Genomic DNA, 17,356 nt, shown 5'->3' on the forward strand with positions numbered 1-17,356 from the left:
CATTTTAAATAAGAGGTCTTTTGACCTAATAACACGTCTAATAACCTGTAATAAAAAGAAACCGAAGAAAAAAAAGAGGGTCACCCTTTGTAAACGGAAGACCCTAATAACAATAAGAATAGAAGGGTCTTCCGCTGAAGACGGAAGACCCTAATTATAAAAGACTGTTTTTGTCTAAATCTTAATTGAAGAGTGTTTTTCAACTTGAATTTTAGTCCAACAACCCTTTTATGTTGAATATTTTAGTTAGAAAATTAAATACAAAGGAGACAAAGAAATAGAGAGAAAGAAGAAATCTTGGCTCCGGCGAGATTAGAACACACAGCCTTTGCAGATGTCTCAAAACATGGCTGACGCAAAATAATTCCTGAATTTGTCTTTGAATTTGGGGCGTTTCCGCCCGGGAGAAGAGCTGAGTTTTTGTATGAGATGAAAAACAACGTGTGAAATGTCTGACTATTCAGGTTTGGTAACAGTGCGAGGTAATTTGAAATATTGATGCGTGTTTGTGTCTGGAGGGGGGTGAAAAGACCTGAGCTTGATTTTCGTCGTAAATAAATCGAAAATAGAATTTTGAGGTGTGGATCTCGGATTCGGTCATTACATGTAGTACAGTAATCTAGAATTGAACTAGGTTGAAAATAAAGGTTCAAGATGAAAGATCCAGTAAAATCGGGCCAGAAAAACTAAATTATTTTGTGAATAGGAGGAGGGGGGGGGGGGGGTCGGTGCGTGTACTGTGTAATATTAATTTCCCAGTTTAGGCAATAAGTGCCGTTTAATCTCAGGAATTTCGTCTTGATTGTCCAATTCGCTGCATATTTGGCAGAAAATGAGAATGGTGTCCGAGGTTCATTTTCACGAATTTTCATTAGGATTGAATGAAGGGCTTGGGAGTTATATTTTTGCAGTACATGTCAATCACGACAATTGAAACTCAAATGCCAAAAACTTCATAACTCTGTTATTAATGAACGAATTGGTCTGGTAATTAGTACAGTAATCTAGAATGGTACTTAGTTGAAATTAAAGGCCCAAGATCAAAGATCAAGGAAAATCGGGCCAGAAAAACTTAATAATTTTATGAATGGGGGGGGGGGGGGGGTGGCGGTCGGTGACTTCTATATTAAACGTAGAATATTAAATTCTTAGTATCACAAATAACACAATTTCTAAACAAAATACATATGTTAGAACAATGTATAAGCGTTGTTTGAAAGATGTAACTATTGATTTTTTAACATCTGTTTATCTTAGGCTCAAACACTCATAAACTGCTGGTCAGTTTTCAAACCTTGTCGCAGTCACCCGTTCGTTTGTATAGTTACGTGTATAAACTTTGGAGGTTTTTCTTAATCCCAGACAGGCAACAGATTTGTATCAGTATATAGACATGCACAAAAAAAGGAAAAAGTCCACCATCTTTAATAAAAATGACTTTTTAGCGTTGACTTCCAATCAGTATGAAGACAATCATTAAACAATGAATTTCAAATTATTTGAATCCATAGACATTATCCCGTAACTTGAAATAAATACATGTATAATTTTTGGACGCCAATGTACATTTAGCCTCTATCCAATTTAATGCATGTTACCTGTACTAGTTCTTATTTAAATGCTAAAACATTTGTACTTTGAGAGAGAGAGAGAGAGAGAGAGAGAGAGAGAGAGAGAGAGAGAGAGAGAGAGAGAGAGAATATTTTTTTATAGTGTTTAGGGAATCAGTATATTAGTAACGTATGTCAATAAACACATTTATATACATGCATGCGTGTATCTATATATGTGAATACTAATCAGTCCTCCTTTTAAGGTAATGTTGAATACTTATTTAAACGTTGGTGCATTGCTAAATATTGTGTGTGTCATTGAGATGGCGGCATTTCTTTGATGCCGGCAAAGCGACCCAGCGTACTGCAGGTGTACTTTGGCGGCACGTCTTTGATGTCTGCGATGCGACGAGCGTTTGAATTTAGCGAACTGATGACAGAAACAAGCTATCTATTTGTAATTAAAAAAAGCCGCTATTATTTCTATATATAATAAATATAAAACGGAAAACATTAAAATCCATCATTTTAAAGATAAAATCGTTAAACAAAACAAAATTAAGAAAAAACCATCATTCGGCATGTTTTTGATACCGGCAATGCGACGAGCGTCTAAATTTAGAGAGCTGCTGACAGAAAAGAGCTTCATATTTGCACTGAAAAAAGCCGCTATTATTTTTAATTATGACAAAAATAAAACGAAAAACATTCAAATCCATCATTTTAAAGACGAAATCATTAATCAAAACACAAACAAGAGAGAAAAAACATTCGGCACTCAGGGACTGAACCCGGGTCGTCTGGGCACAAGTCCAACACTCTAACGACTGAGCTACGCGGACCTTCGCTTCAGAATTTTTGGGCCCAAAATCTCAAGAATGCGTGGATCGATTTTAAAACAAATTTCATATTTAGAAGTTTTGAGGGCGTCTCTATCGAATGAAATAATAAAAAAATGCAAATCCAAAAAATTGAAAAATTAAGGTTATTCATTTCCTTCCGGTGACGACCGGAAGTGACGGCGGACGTTCGGATATCCGTAGTACACTGCGGCTGGACACTTTCTATCATCCCTGAAAATTTAAAAATTCTATCTTAAATACTTTTGGAGAAAACTCGTGAACAAGCAAAAACATAAAATCTTTAATATCTCGGGACCGGAAGTGACGACCAAAAAAATTCCATGTACTTTTCTTACAAATTTTGTCATAAACAAGATCTGAAAGTTTTATCAAAATCGGCTGAAGCGTTTTTGAGAAAACGTGGGAGAAAAAAAAAAATAATAATAATAGAGGAAAAGAAACAAAGCAATAACAATAAGGTCTTCCGTTGGAAACGGAAGACCTTAACTAGACACGATCTCGTTACGAGTAACGAGGAGGTCTTCCGTTCAATTTTTCAAACGATACCATTAAAATATCAATGAAATTTCAGAATTTCCACTCACATTTCACATACAGCACATTAAAGATTTAATGTTTTAATCCCCTAAAAATTCCTAATTACGTCATCAATGGGTGTGGCTATGAGTTTTACAAACTGATATTGTTACGATCAACAACTTTGCTTCTATAATGCATTACAAAATCTTTATTGTTTTAAAGTTATTTGTAATAGAGTTTACGAGTGTCTTGGCCCCTTATTTAGGGGTCAGCCCCTTTTTCTTGATTTCTTTGAAAAGGTCTTAAGAATTCTAACATTTATTGTTCTTACACCCATCTAAAATTGTTGATCATTTTGAGACACAAATGATTGAATATTTTAGGGGCCAGCCCTATAGATCCTTAATGGGAACAGAAATTCGTGTTTTGATATGTGGAATCGATTTAAATAATTAATTCAAACATTTTCTCTTCTTTGATGTCTAACAAAATATTTCTACTTCTTTAGTTATATTGCGTCAAAGTTTAAGTTCTTTGGCCCTTAAAAATCCCTAATTACGTAATAAATGGGCGTGGCAATATTTTTTTCTACTAGATATTGGTACGATCAACAACTTTGCTTCTATAATGCATTACAAAATCTTTATCGATTTTAAGTTATTTGTAATAGAGTTTAAGAGTGCTCTGGCCTCTAATTTAAGGGGCCAGCCCCTTTTTCTTGATTTCTTTGAAAAGGTCTTAAGAATACTGACAATTTTGTTCTTACACCTATTTAAAATTGTTGATCATTTTTGAGATACAAATGTTTGAATATTTTAGGGGCTAGCCCTCTAGATCCTTAATGGGGACAGAAATTCGTGTTTTGATAAGTGGAATCGATTTAAATCATTATTTCAAACATTTTCTCTTCTTTGATGTCTAACAAAATATTTCTACTTCTATAGTTATATCGCGTCAAAGTTTAAGTATTTTGGCCACTAAAAATCCCTAATTACGTAATAAATGGGTGTGGCAATATTTTTTTCTAATAGATATTGGTACGATCAACAACTTTGCTTCTATAAAGCATTACAAAATCTTTATCGTTTTTAAGTTATTTGTAATAGAGTTTAAGAGTGCCCTGGCCCCTGATTAAAGGGGCCAGCCCCTTTTTCTTGATTTCTCTGAAAAGGTCTTAAGAATACTAACAATTTTTGTTCTTACACCTATTTAAAATTGTTGATCATTTTTGAGATACAAATGTTTGAATATTTTAGGGGCTAGCCCTCTAGATCCTTAATGGGGACAGAAATTCGTGTTTTGATAAGTGGAATCGATTTAAATAATTAATTCAAACATTTTCTCTTCTATGATGTCTATCAAAATATTTCTACTTCTCTAGTTATATTGCGTCAAAGTTTAAGTATTTTGGCCCCTAAAAATCCCTAATTACGTATCAAATGGGAGTGGTAATAATTTTTTCTAATAGATATTGGTACGATCAACAACTTTGCTTCTATAATGCATTACAAAATCTTTATCGTTTTTAAGTTATTTGTAATAGAGTTTAAGAGTGCCCTGGCCCCTGATTAAAGGGGCCAGCCCCTTTTTCTTGATTTCTGTGGCAAGGTCTTAAGAATACTAACAATTTTTGTTCTTACACCTATTTAAAATTGTTGATCATTTTTGAGATACAAATGTTTGAATATTTTAGGGGCTAGCCCTCTAGATCCTTAATGGGGACAGGAATGCGTGTTTTGATAAGTGGAATCGATTTAAATCAATAATTCAAACATTTTTTCTTCTATGATGTCTAACAAAATATTTCTACTTCTCTAGTTATATTGCGTCAAAGTTTAAGTATTTTGGCCCCTAAAAATCCCTAGTTACGTAATAAATGGGCGTGGTAATAATTTTTTCTAATAGATATTGGAACGATCAACAACTTTTCTTCTATAATACATTAGAAAATCTTTATCGTTTTTAAGTTATTTGTAATAGAGTTTACCAGTGTTTTGGCCCCTAATTAAAGGGGCCAGCCCCTTTTTCTTGATTTTGTTGGAAAGAACTTTTGATTCTCTACCTCTTTTGTTTTATATGTCTTAACAAAATATCAACTGATAAAAAGATATAAGTCAAAACGTGTGAAAATTTTGAATGAAAATTCGTACCCAATTTTCGTGCCCAGGCGAGCTCCAAGAAATGGCGCAACAGGCATTAAACAACTACATGCTGCACAACTCCAAACTATCGTCTACCTTTCCTGAAAATTTGATATTCATATCTCTTACAGTTTCCGAGTTTATAGCTGCACAAAATGGGTCGTCAAAAATTACAAAATGGCCGACAATTCGGTACCGGAAGTGACTATGAAAAAATTAAGAAAAATGTATTAAGTTTAGATCACGCCCTTACATCTGTGAAAAAATGGTTGAGATCGGTCGAATAGATTCCGAGAAATCGCGTGCACAAAATTTGGAAAAAAATAATAATAATAATAAATAATAACTAGATACGATCTCGTTACGAGTAACGAGTAGGTCTTCCGTTCAATTTTTTAAACGATACCTTTAAAATATCAATAAAACTTCAGAATTTCCACTCAACCCCTCCCTTTCAGATAATGTTTACGATTGTCAATATCCTTTAAAATGCTTGACAAAGAGTTTTGCTTTTTCACATACAGCACATTAAAGATTTAAGATTTTAGTCCCCTAAAATCCCTAATGACGTCATCAGTGGGTGTGGCAATGAGTTTTACAAACTAATATTGTTACGATCAACAACTTTGCTTCTATAATGCATTACAGAATCTTAATCGTTTTTAAGGTATTTGTAAGAGATTTTACGAGTCTCTTGGCCCCTAATTTAAGTGGTCAGCCCCTTTCCCTAGAGTTCATTCAAAAGGTCTCACGAATACCAACATTTTTTGTTCTTACAACCACCTAAAATTGTTCTTCATTTTTGAGATACAAATGATTGAATATTTTAGGGGCCAGCCCTCTAGATCTTTAATGGGGACATGAATTCGATTAGAATCATCAATGCAAACATTTTCTCTTCTTCAATGCTTAACAAAATATGGGCCTGGCCATAATTTTTTCTGATAGATATTGTTACGATCAACAACTTTGCTTCTATAATGCATTATAAAATCTTTATTGTTTTAAGTTATTTGTAATAGAGTTTACGATGACTTGGCCCCTAATTAAAGGGGCCAGCCCCTTTTTCTTAATTTTTTTGAAAAGGTCTTAAGAATACAAACATTTTTTGTTCTTACACCTATCTTAAATTGTTGTTAATTTTTGAGATACAAATGTTTGAATATTTTAGGGGCCAGCCCTGTAGATCCCTAATGGGGACAGATATTGGTATTTTGTTTAATGGAATGGATTTAAATGATAAATGCAAACATTTTCTCTTTTATGACACTGCACGAAAAGTCGCGTTTAATTTCACCTTAAATGCAATTTAAACGTTACGATTATTTAGAATTTAAGTATTTAGTATTACATATTGTGTGCCCGAAAACGTTTAAAAATAATTAGCATTTAATATGAGTTTACTGGATTCCGTAAAAGAACAAATTTAATAATGTCGGAAAAATTGTAAACTTACTCATACGTACAGATTTAAGTGTTCCGTAAACTAACATTATACCTCTTGTATATAAAACGTATAATTTTCATTAAACATGCTCAAAAAATTAAGTTTAATGGATATATTAAATTTGTTTGGTTAATAAAATTTAATGTTGAATTTTAATTCATTATTTGTTCTCGTTTAATTTACATTTTACATTATAAAACTGTCAAAAATTAAATTATATACGGATATCTTAAACTTCCTAAAACATTCAAATAAACGCTTTTATCAACTTACATTATACCTATTGTTTATGCGACGATAATATTTTGATTAAACCTGCCAATATAAACTGGAATTGTATATATTTTACATCATTATTATTTTCGTTTAATTAAATTATTGTACCACCGCATACATCTTTATATAACTTCAAACATCCAGTTGTTTTCTTTGAAATTGTTTTTGCTATCATTTTTGAAAATTAAAATCACACACAAGTCCACTTAAGATTCGATTTTATTGCATGTTAAAGTCTCAATGATGTAAAAAAATAAATACATGTATTCTTACAGAGCAAAACATTTCAAAGTTTTAAGCATAAAAGTCACAATTTAGAAAATTACAATACGTACGTCATGATCAGATACATATGGAATAGATGCCATTACAATTTCTGATATAGTTCTTAAAAAATACTTAGGTAAAATGTCCAAATTTGGAATTGTGAAATGCACATTTGACTTAAGCAAATGCAGGCTAATACACATTAAATGGAAATAATGGAATCTATATAGACTAGTAGGAAAAAAACCACAACTGAAACAGACCAATAAAAATTGCTGCATGGTCTGCAAATAACAAATTCTAGCTTAACTTGCGTATTTTCATATACAACATAAATTACAACACAAAGTCATTTTTTCTATATAATGCATGTGGATAAAGAAAAGCAATTGTTGAAAGTTGACAATACTGAAGTAATCAATTTTTTTTTTACTTATTTACTGGTCACTAAAATACATACACACGCACACACAAATTCTCTTTCCTAGTACATGTATTTTGAAAATAGCATGTTTTCATAGAAACATACATACTACATACATACTCTATAGTTCATAACTGCAAATAGATAAGAGTTCCCATGAAAACCACTTCAGAGAAGATATATATTAACAATCATATTATATGTAATAGCATTGAAAAAACCCTATATATTTATATATATGATGCATACAAATACCAAATTATACTAAATTGAATAAACAAATTGTTCAATAATAGGATGTACATGTGCATCTCTAATTTTAAACACTTCATGTGATTTTAAAAAAAATTCCCTAGGTTTTACATTATATTAAAAATTTATTATACAGAAAAGAAAAATACATATTCTAATGACCAGACTATTCAGTTAACATTTTGGAACGTATATAAAGTAATTTTAATTTACACACACTTCATATGCAAACAATAATTGATTATCAAAATTTGGCGAAATGGTAAATTTTAATCATGGAAATTCAATAAAATTCTTCTAGTCTATCCTAATAAGGTCTGGAATAAGATCAAGCATATGCATGTACAAAATTTTAAAAAGTTATGACACTATAAATATTCAACTCAATCTTACTTATCATAAAAAGAAAACAGTTCCCCATTATTTTACTCAGAAATGTCTTATCAAGTCTTGTTTGTTTATTCCTTGCATCTGTAAGAAACTGACAGGGAAGCCTCACTCGCCCACAAGCAAGAGCAAAAGGATCGGTCTGAGACACCACCTTTCTCTTACTTGGGTATCAAGATCTGCAACTTACTGCCAGCAAAGCCCTTTAAAATACTCTTTCATTGTCTCCTGCTTAAAATTCACTTTCAATAAAAATTCTTCTAGTCTATCCTATTAAGGTCTGAAATAAGACCTGGCATATGCATGTACAGAATGTAAAATATAGTTATGACACTATAAATATTCAACTCAATCTTACTTATCATAAAAAGAAAACAGTTCCCCATTATTTTACTCAGAAATGTCTTATCAAGTCTTGTTTGTTTATTCCTTGCATCTGTAAGAAACTGACAGGGAAGCCTCACTCGCCCACAAGCAAGAGCAAAAGGATCGGTCTGAGACACCACCTTTCTCTTACTTGGGTATCAAGATCTGCAACTTACTGCCAGCAAAGCCCTTTAAAATACTCTTTCATTGTCTCCTGCTTAAAATTCACTTTCAATAAAAATTCTTCTAGTCTATCCTATTAAGGTCTGAAATAAGACCTGGCATATGCATGTACAGAATGTAAAATATAGTTATGACACTATAAATATTCAACTCAATCTTACTTATCATAAAAAGAAAACAGTTCCCCATTATTTTACTCAGAAATGTCTTATCAAGTCTTGTTTGTTTATTCCTTGCATCTGTAAGAAACTGACAGGGAAGCCTCACTCGCCCACAAGCAAGAGCAAAAGGATCGGTCAGAGACACCACCTTTCTCTTACTTGGGTATCAAGATCTGCAACTTACTGCCAGCAAAGCCCTTTCAAAATACTCTTGCATTGTCTCCTGTATATTTTTAACAACAAATTTTGTTCACTATAGGGCTGATTAAGCTAATAAATTATATAAGTGAAACTTGTACAAATATGTAGAATAAAATAACTTGAGATAAAATTTGTATTTTTTCCGTAAATTGTCTAGTCTACGCCCAAGTTTCAGGAACAAGCTCTGAAAGATATACATACAAAAAGTCCTGCCTAGATGTCCATAAAAACTACTCTTTACTCAATAAATTATCAAAGATCTAGTCTTTAACTCTTTACTTAAAACAAAAGAAACAAATTATGATAAAATATTCATCAAAATAACCACTTTATATCACTCATATATGTGTTTAGTTTATAATTTGATCTATGATTTTAAACTTATACAAGCCTTTGACAGGGAAGCCTCACTCGCCCACAAGAAAGAGCAAAAGGATCGGTCAGAGACGCCACCTTTCTCTTACTTGGGTATCAAGATCTGCAACTAACTGCCAACAGAGCTCCCTTTAAAAATAAATAACTTCCTATTGTCTTCAGTTCTATTATGCTATAGAGATGTATGCACTAATTACTGGAAATAAACTTAAACATATTTGTAAATAAATTGAGATAAAAAAAGTATGACTTGGTTACATGCCAATATGACAAAAATTGAAAATCATAATGGCCAAATTTAATCTATAATTGATCAGCATAAAAAAAATTCAACAATAAAAAAATACACAATGAATATTCTTTTACATAACAGTATGAGTTTAACAAGTAATATCAGATCCTGTATTTAAAAAAATACCCAGCATATTTTTAGGTTCATCATACTACAACAATACATCAAGCTATTTTGCAATGATTTTACAGTCATATCACATATTGAGCTTTGCAGTTCTCAAGAAGTGTTAAACAACTCTTTATACATGGATAATAAACCTACATCAAAATATGAATGAACCTCTTGCGAGGAACAAAAATTGTCCATGGGACGGAGTTAACAATTTTATACAATCAACAATGTATATATCAAAATGCTTGCATATCATTAAAACCATATAATAACTTTCAGCTCAGGTGAGCTTATTATACATGACAGTTGCAGAGATCTTTTAAAAATCTCAAATGGCCCATTTCTGTTCATTTGATATATTTTCTGGTTTGTCTCTAGATGATTCATTGTTGGTCATTATACGTCTTATACTTTGCCTTTTTGAACATTTGGATTTCAGAGCAGAACTTTTGGTGTCCAATTAAACATTCGTCAGAGCGCCACTTTAGAGATGTGATTTCATATATTGTGTCATCTTCCCAATCATTTTCATATTCTGATGACATCATCAAGTACTCGACAAGAAATACAGGTTCTACTTGTTTCTTTTTCTCCTCATCCCAGGAGGTCTTTTGTTTAAATACAGCCTGACAGCCTGTCTATAGTATAACTTCCATTTTCTACAACATATATACACACATAAATACACATGTTTATACACACATACTGTCTTTAAAAAGCCAACATTGTAAAATGTTCAGGCTTTTCTTTTAAATTCCTCAGACAATTTATTTAAGCATTAAATCATTGTTTTTTGAAAGAGGAGTAACAGGCGTTTGTGCATCATGAAAATTTGTCTACACACACTATTGCAGTTATGAGACTATATATTTCAAAAAACAAGAGATATTTGTGAAACACAATTGTCCCTTTCTTCCTTGGAGACCTCTATAAAGAAATGAACGAAAAAGCAAATAATTGGGATTTTCCCATATGCAAAGAGCATAACTCTGTCAAAAATTGCTCAATTAGACTCTAAATCAAACTTGACCAAAATATTATTATGATGAATCTGTGTGTCAAATTTCATATCAATAGGAGCAACCTCTGTGTTAAAGGAAACTGTTGGTGGACCGGCCGATCAACAACAGCAATGTAGTATTCCCTCCCTTGTCTGAAGGGGGCATAATAACAAGTATTTACATTTCTGTTAATTCTTGCCTTATCTGCAAATGCGATTTATACATCAAAACTCCTTATTAATCTTAAAAGGTAAGTTAAATCAATAGAACAGTCACTGTATATAATACAGCATAAATTAGAACTTCAATACAAGTTCATGATTTTGGCAGTTGTAAACAGGGACATTTGAACATATGTATGGTCTAAACTCTCAAAACATGCAGTGCATATAATTGGGCATACCCTTGTTTCCTTTGATACAGATCCATTCCTTTCTTGAAAGAATCGACTCTCTCCTTCCTTTATCTTGCATAGACAGGAAATATCTGTTTATTGCATTTAAAATATAACATTGCAACAAAAATTAGAATATTATTTGCAAAGTTTTATTTAAATACAAGAGCGCGGGATCTGACAAACACAGGGTTCGACACTAACTGTTTGATGCATTAGTCCAGCGGGACTAGTGCCTGTTCATTTTAACTAGTCCGCAGGCAATTTTATGTGCCCGTCAGAAATAAATTAAAAAGCATTACCGTATTTGCCTTATATATAGTATGGAGTTTTTAAATAGCATTTGTAAGAAAGGGGTGCATAATATACACTATAATGTTTTTCTTACAGGTGTTGCACATGTTTAGTTGTATTGTGCTATGCAGTACATAGCAATGAGCTGCGTATTCACTATCTCTGTGTACTAGGTGTATGCCGCCATTACAGATGTTATAAATAGATCTATGCAAATTAGACCCAGGCTATGAGCTACCTTGTTCTTTTCATTGTTTAAGTTCTTTAAAAATCTGTTTAAAATAATAAGCAATTTATCACAAATTATTTAACGTAAAACAATTCATTTAAATTAAACAACTCACAGGAGATTCGTTTCACCTATATTTTTTAAAAACACATAAAGTCCCTTTCGAAGCTGTTGTTGTGAACACATGCGCTTGTAACCTATTAATTTTCTCGGACATCCCCTTAAGGCAAAGAAATAATCAAGTCACCCATAATATCCTGCATACCTCTGTTGTTTTGCTCGGTAACTCTATAATCACTGCAATGTATCATATGCTAGATAATAAAAATACAGTCAGGGTTTTCCATTAAAATGTCGACAATCACACATCGTTAATTTACACATTTTTTAAGCAAAACTTTTTATTAGTTTGACCGGACTGACTAGACAGAAATTTTGTTAATCCGTATGAAAATCTATTAGTCTGTGACGGTATCGTTGTATTAATGGTAAATGTATCGATCCAAATATCGTCAAAGTATATACCGTGATGCACTGGTGTATTGTCCCATCCCTATATTTTTTTGCGGTTATTTGTTAAATATAGCAAATCAGACCAATATTTTATTGACATCAGCAGTGATTGGGAAGGACCTGCGCCACGCGCCATAGTCGCATTTAAGAGAAAAATGGCGCATTAAATCAATTACTCTAAGCGCCGAAGTGCGCATTCAAATTTCTCATCGGTTATAAAAGTTGTAGCGATGTCCGCTGGAAATTTACTCTGTACGACTTACCTAATCGTCTTTTAATACATTCGTTTTAAAACATCAAATTTCATTGGTCGTGTTTGGTAAAATAGAAATAAACAACCAATAAAAACGTTTCCACTCATTTATGCGTGGTAGATCATTCCAGAATTTCCTCCGAAAGAGAAGTTGAAGTCGCCCAGTATTCTGAGTTCTCAATTATGTAAACTAACCCCAAATGCAGTAAAATGATGATTATCTAATTGAAAAGAAGTTTTTACAGCCTCAATTAATCCCTGTTGTGATTATTAAAACTCACGACTTTCCTTCCATGCTTATCGTTACTATTATTGGGGTTATAAATACGGGTGATGCAACTACACTGTGCATTGAAAATTACAACCGATGTTTATTTAAGTGTCGATACTACAATTAGTTGTTACTTGTAATTAGTTAATAACTCGCAAAATTAATGTCTAAATAATAAAAAAAAATGTTTCCCTACAACAGTTACCTTCAAAGTTCGAAAAATTCTCTACAAAACGGTAATAATTGGGTCAAAGGGTTTGACTAATACCCCCAAAAAACACAGAAGTACAGAGACTGATTTCATTATCATTAAGCAAAAAATTGCATCAGTTTTACAAAATGGCCCCAATGAATAAATAGATGGCCCTTTCATTATGAAAATGGCCCATTAAAATTAATAACTGCAGGGCCATAGTCCCATTGACATTTTTGGCCTTCCCAATCACTGTCATCAAATATACTTACATGTACTTGGCTGGGTACACATATTTTAACTTTCTTATTTCCTTTCTTTTGCGATGGATTACTTTCAGAGAGTATTTAGCATTAATTTCCTTCTGCCCCTCCAAGATTTTTTCCTGCTGAAGCTCAATCTTTCTCAACTTGAAAAGTGGCCACGATGCTGGTCCTATTCATCAAAATAGTGAAAATAAATCAAAATACAGGCATTGAAGAGTTATTCTAGGCCTCTAAGGCGAATCAAGTCAAGTCGTACCCAAACCGACTCGTATAACCAAGCCGACTCTTAATCAATAGGTCACAGATTGTGACTATAATGGGTAGCAATTCTTGGTTAATAGCTACACTCTGTCCCGAATTTTTTCTTCGTACACTTTTTCTTGCTATTTTGATAATCATAAATATCTATGTGCTCAAATTATGTTCATCCTCAAAATAGATATGAAATATCTTCAGATTATCTGTTTTGAAACACCCCTTTGGCTTTTGCCCCTTCAGATCTCAATACACAACTCAAAATAGTCTATGGGGATTTTTCATTGCACCAGCCATGAAATAGCCTGGATAACGAAAAATTGTGCAAGGTATATATTCCAAGTGATTTCCAGATGGCGAAAAGATGCAGACATTTCCTATTATAAATTTCTGTAAGAAATTTATTTACCTTCCTGTGAACTTTTATGAGTGAAAAATGATGTGTCATTGAATGGAGATATCTTGGATATATTTTCCATTTCATCGATTTCAACTGTACTTCTATTTGAGTGTAGCCTAGGTGTATTTTTATAAAAAATCATCAAAAAGTGATGGAAGCAATAACTTGGGACAAATTATAATCAACATTGATTAAATTTGAAACTTGTGTGTTTAATCATTGCTCCCCCCCCCCCCCCTCCATTCTCGGGTTATTTTTTTATCATTTATTTTTAACTATATGTTGATTTATGCTACATTTAAAAAACACAATTAACGCAAAAGCTATGCAGAAATAAAATATATACCCCTGGTATAAAAAGCAAAGAATTTGCAATGTCAGCAGACACCATCCTGTAAAATTTGACACCTCGCTAGGAAATCCTTAAATTATTTATACTTGTTTCTATCATATCGCTGGTTCTATGGTATCGCGGTATTTCTGTTTACTTATAGTAGCACGCGCTGAAATTGACATTTGACGTCGGAATATTTATAGACATTGAAAACAGACACGTTAAACATTACTGAGGTATATAAACTCACAAAACATTAGTTTCTGGAAATATTTTCGTATTGATAGATTTTTTAACAAAATAATATAACTACCGCGATATCATAGGACGGGCTCGTATTAACTGAAAAAGTACTGACCGGCTGGAAATGATGGTCTCTTTAATTTCATAAGGTGTCAAATGGTGAAAAAATAACTTGTGAATGTGGGGGGGGGGGAGGGGGGGAGGGGGTGAATATGGGGGTTGGGCGTCCCGTCCCCAAGCATCTGTGAGTACAAATACTTATACCGGTAGATAATATGCTAATTTGATAATATGACATACCCGACAATATTTATTTAAATGAATATCAATATTAAACAGTTATGACTGTGGGCATAATCATGTAATTTGAAGTTATTTATAACTCGGACTATCCGACTATTTGATTACAAATCAGTTTGGTTACGAGTTGACTGTACTTCTTACAAGGGAAATAATCATGTTCACAAGGGGAAGTAACTATAAAATTACAAGAGCATGTGTTAATGGGACGCTTGTTTATCGATACTGTAATCACCACCATACCTATTAAACAACTGGTACTACTGGCCGGCGAACCTATCTCCAAGGTGCTGCTACATGTAAGAACAGAAGTTGAGGCAAAGGACTGACGTTGTGGGACTGTTTCGCCATCTTGTTTCTCACGAGCGCTCTACCTGCTTGACATGGTGGTGACTTTTTCTTCCCTTTCGGCACTTGACAATAGTCTTGACAATGGATGTTTTCCTAAAGATTTCGTCGATGTACGAATCTGATGATTCATCAGTCCAAGAGCACTAAATTCTGATAGATATACTTCGCTCCTTCTCTCGAATCCGACATGTTATCTCCATCGCAGCTTGGCGGGTTCAGAATTCTCTCGATTTTTGATTGGCTTAATTTGATTCGCATGCGCGTAGAGGTTAAACTCTCTCTCTCTCTCTCTCTCTCTCTCTCTCTCTCTCTCTCTCTCTCTCTCTCTCTCTCTCTCCTCTCTCTCTCTCTCTCTCTCATCCTGAATCAATTGTTATAGTCAAATATTTTTTATTTGCTTTGTGAGTTTTTTTTTTCTACAAATCAAATATTTCCTTGAAGTGATTAATTTAGTGGGTTTTTTTTCGTCCCAAACCCCTTCCACGTACATGTAAGTTCAGAGCTGCAGCATATAATAATATTGGATGCTTTATAATATTTTGTCTGTTTGTATCAGTGTATAAACAATATTTTATTCTAAATGAAAGATGTATTAATGGCACATTAATTATCACGTATATTTAATGCAAATCAAACTTAGTTAAACTTCAAGTATAAGCAAATATACATATAAAGATCACACTAAAATTATCATAGTTATATATTTTTCTATTAAACTTTGTTATTCTTTTTTGTATATTGTATCTAATCTACTTACACGTGTCTGAAAAAATAATCATTAGGATGTTTTGTGTTTACCGTCTCGAACCCCTCCCATGATAAATCAGAACATAATGATCAGATAGTTTGATACATATAGACGATTTTGTGTATTTGCAATAATGAGTACGTAAACAACATTTTATTTTGTATAAAATAACATATTATTGACACATCAATTATCATATATATTTCCTGAAAACCAGAAACATTATTAAACTTTATGTATAAATGTATTTACGTATGAATGTCAATTTTCTTAAACGAAACGTATAATTTTTTCTATTAAACTACATTATTCTTGTTGTATATCGCATTAAATCTAATTATACTTTATTATAAAATCCAATCAAGTAAATGACATTATATTTTGCATATAATATAACGTTATACACAAATTATATTAAAAACAAGAAATATAATTTGGTAAACGAATCTATAAAATTATATTAAACGCGACTTTTCGTGCAGTGTGATGTCTAACAAAATATTTCTACTTTTCTAGATAGATTGCGTCAAAGTTTAAGTACTTTGGCCCCTAAAAATCCCTAATAACGTAATAAAGGGGCGTGGCATTGATTTTTTCTGATAGATATTGTTACGATCAACAACTTTGCTTCTAAAACGCATTGAACAATCTTTATCATTTTTAAGTTATTTGTATAAGAGTTTACGAGTGTCTTGGCCCCTAATTTAAGGGGCCAGTGCCTTTTTCTTAAATTCAATCGAAAGGTCTCACAAATTCTGACACTTTTTGCTCTCACGTCTATCTAAAATTGTTGATAATTTTTTTGATATAAATTATTGAATATTTTAGGGGCCAGCCCTCTAGATCCTTAATGGGGACATACATTGGTGTTTTGATTAATGGAATCGATTAGAATCATCAACGCAAGCATTTTCTCTTCAACAAAGCTTAACAAAATATGTCTCCTTCTCTAGATATATTGCGTCAAAATTTCAGTACTTTGGCCCCTAAGAATCCCTTATTACGTAATAAATGCGCGTTGCCATGATTTTTTCCTGATAGATATTGTTACGATCAACAACTTTGGTTCTTTAATGCATTACAAAATCTGTAAACTTTTTTAAGTTATCTATAATAGAGTTTACGAGTGTCTTGGCCCCTAATTTAAGGGGCCAGCCCCTTTTTTTTTAATTCAGTCCAAAGGTCTAACGAATACTAACATTTTTTGTTCTTACACCTATCTAAAATTGTTGTTCATTTTTGAGATACAAATTATTGAATATTTTAGGGGCCAGCCCTGTAGATCCTTAATGGGGACAGAAATTGGTGTTTTGATTGATGGAATCGATTAGAATCATCAATGCAAGCATTTTCTCTTCTACAAAGCTAAACAAAATATGTCTCCTTCTCTAGATATATTGCGTTAAAGTTTCAGTACTTTGGCCCCTAAAAATCCCTAATTACGTAATAAATGCGCGTGGCCATGATTTTTCCTGATATATATTGTTACG

At 32.6% G+C, this 17,356-nt stretch overlaps 1 long non-coding RNA gene across 1 annotated transcript; it reads right to left on the minus strand.

Moving 5' to 3' along the window:
• Positions 1-7,000: 7,000 nt before the first annotated feature.
• On the minus strand, positions 7,001-12,203 carry LOC128157213 (uncharacterized). Its single transcript, XR_008239804.1, has 2 exons — positions 11,226-12,203; positions 7,001-10,480 (listed from the first exon to the last, which is right to left on the minus strand). It is a non-coding gene; the product is annotated as an uncharacterized LOC128157213 (long non-coding RNA).
• Positions 12,204-17,356: the final 5,153 nt, after the last annotated feature.

The sequence above is a fragment of the Crassostrea angulata genome, chromosome 7 (assembly GCF_025612915.1).
Source record: "Crassostrea angulata isolate pt1a10 chromosome 7, ASM2561291v2, whole genome shotgun sequence".
Classification (NCBI taxonomy): domain Eukaryota; kingdom Metazoa; phylum Mollusca; class Bivalvia; order Ostreida; family Ostreidae; genus Magallana; species Magallana angulata.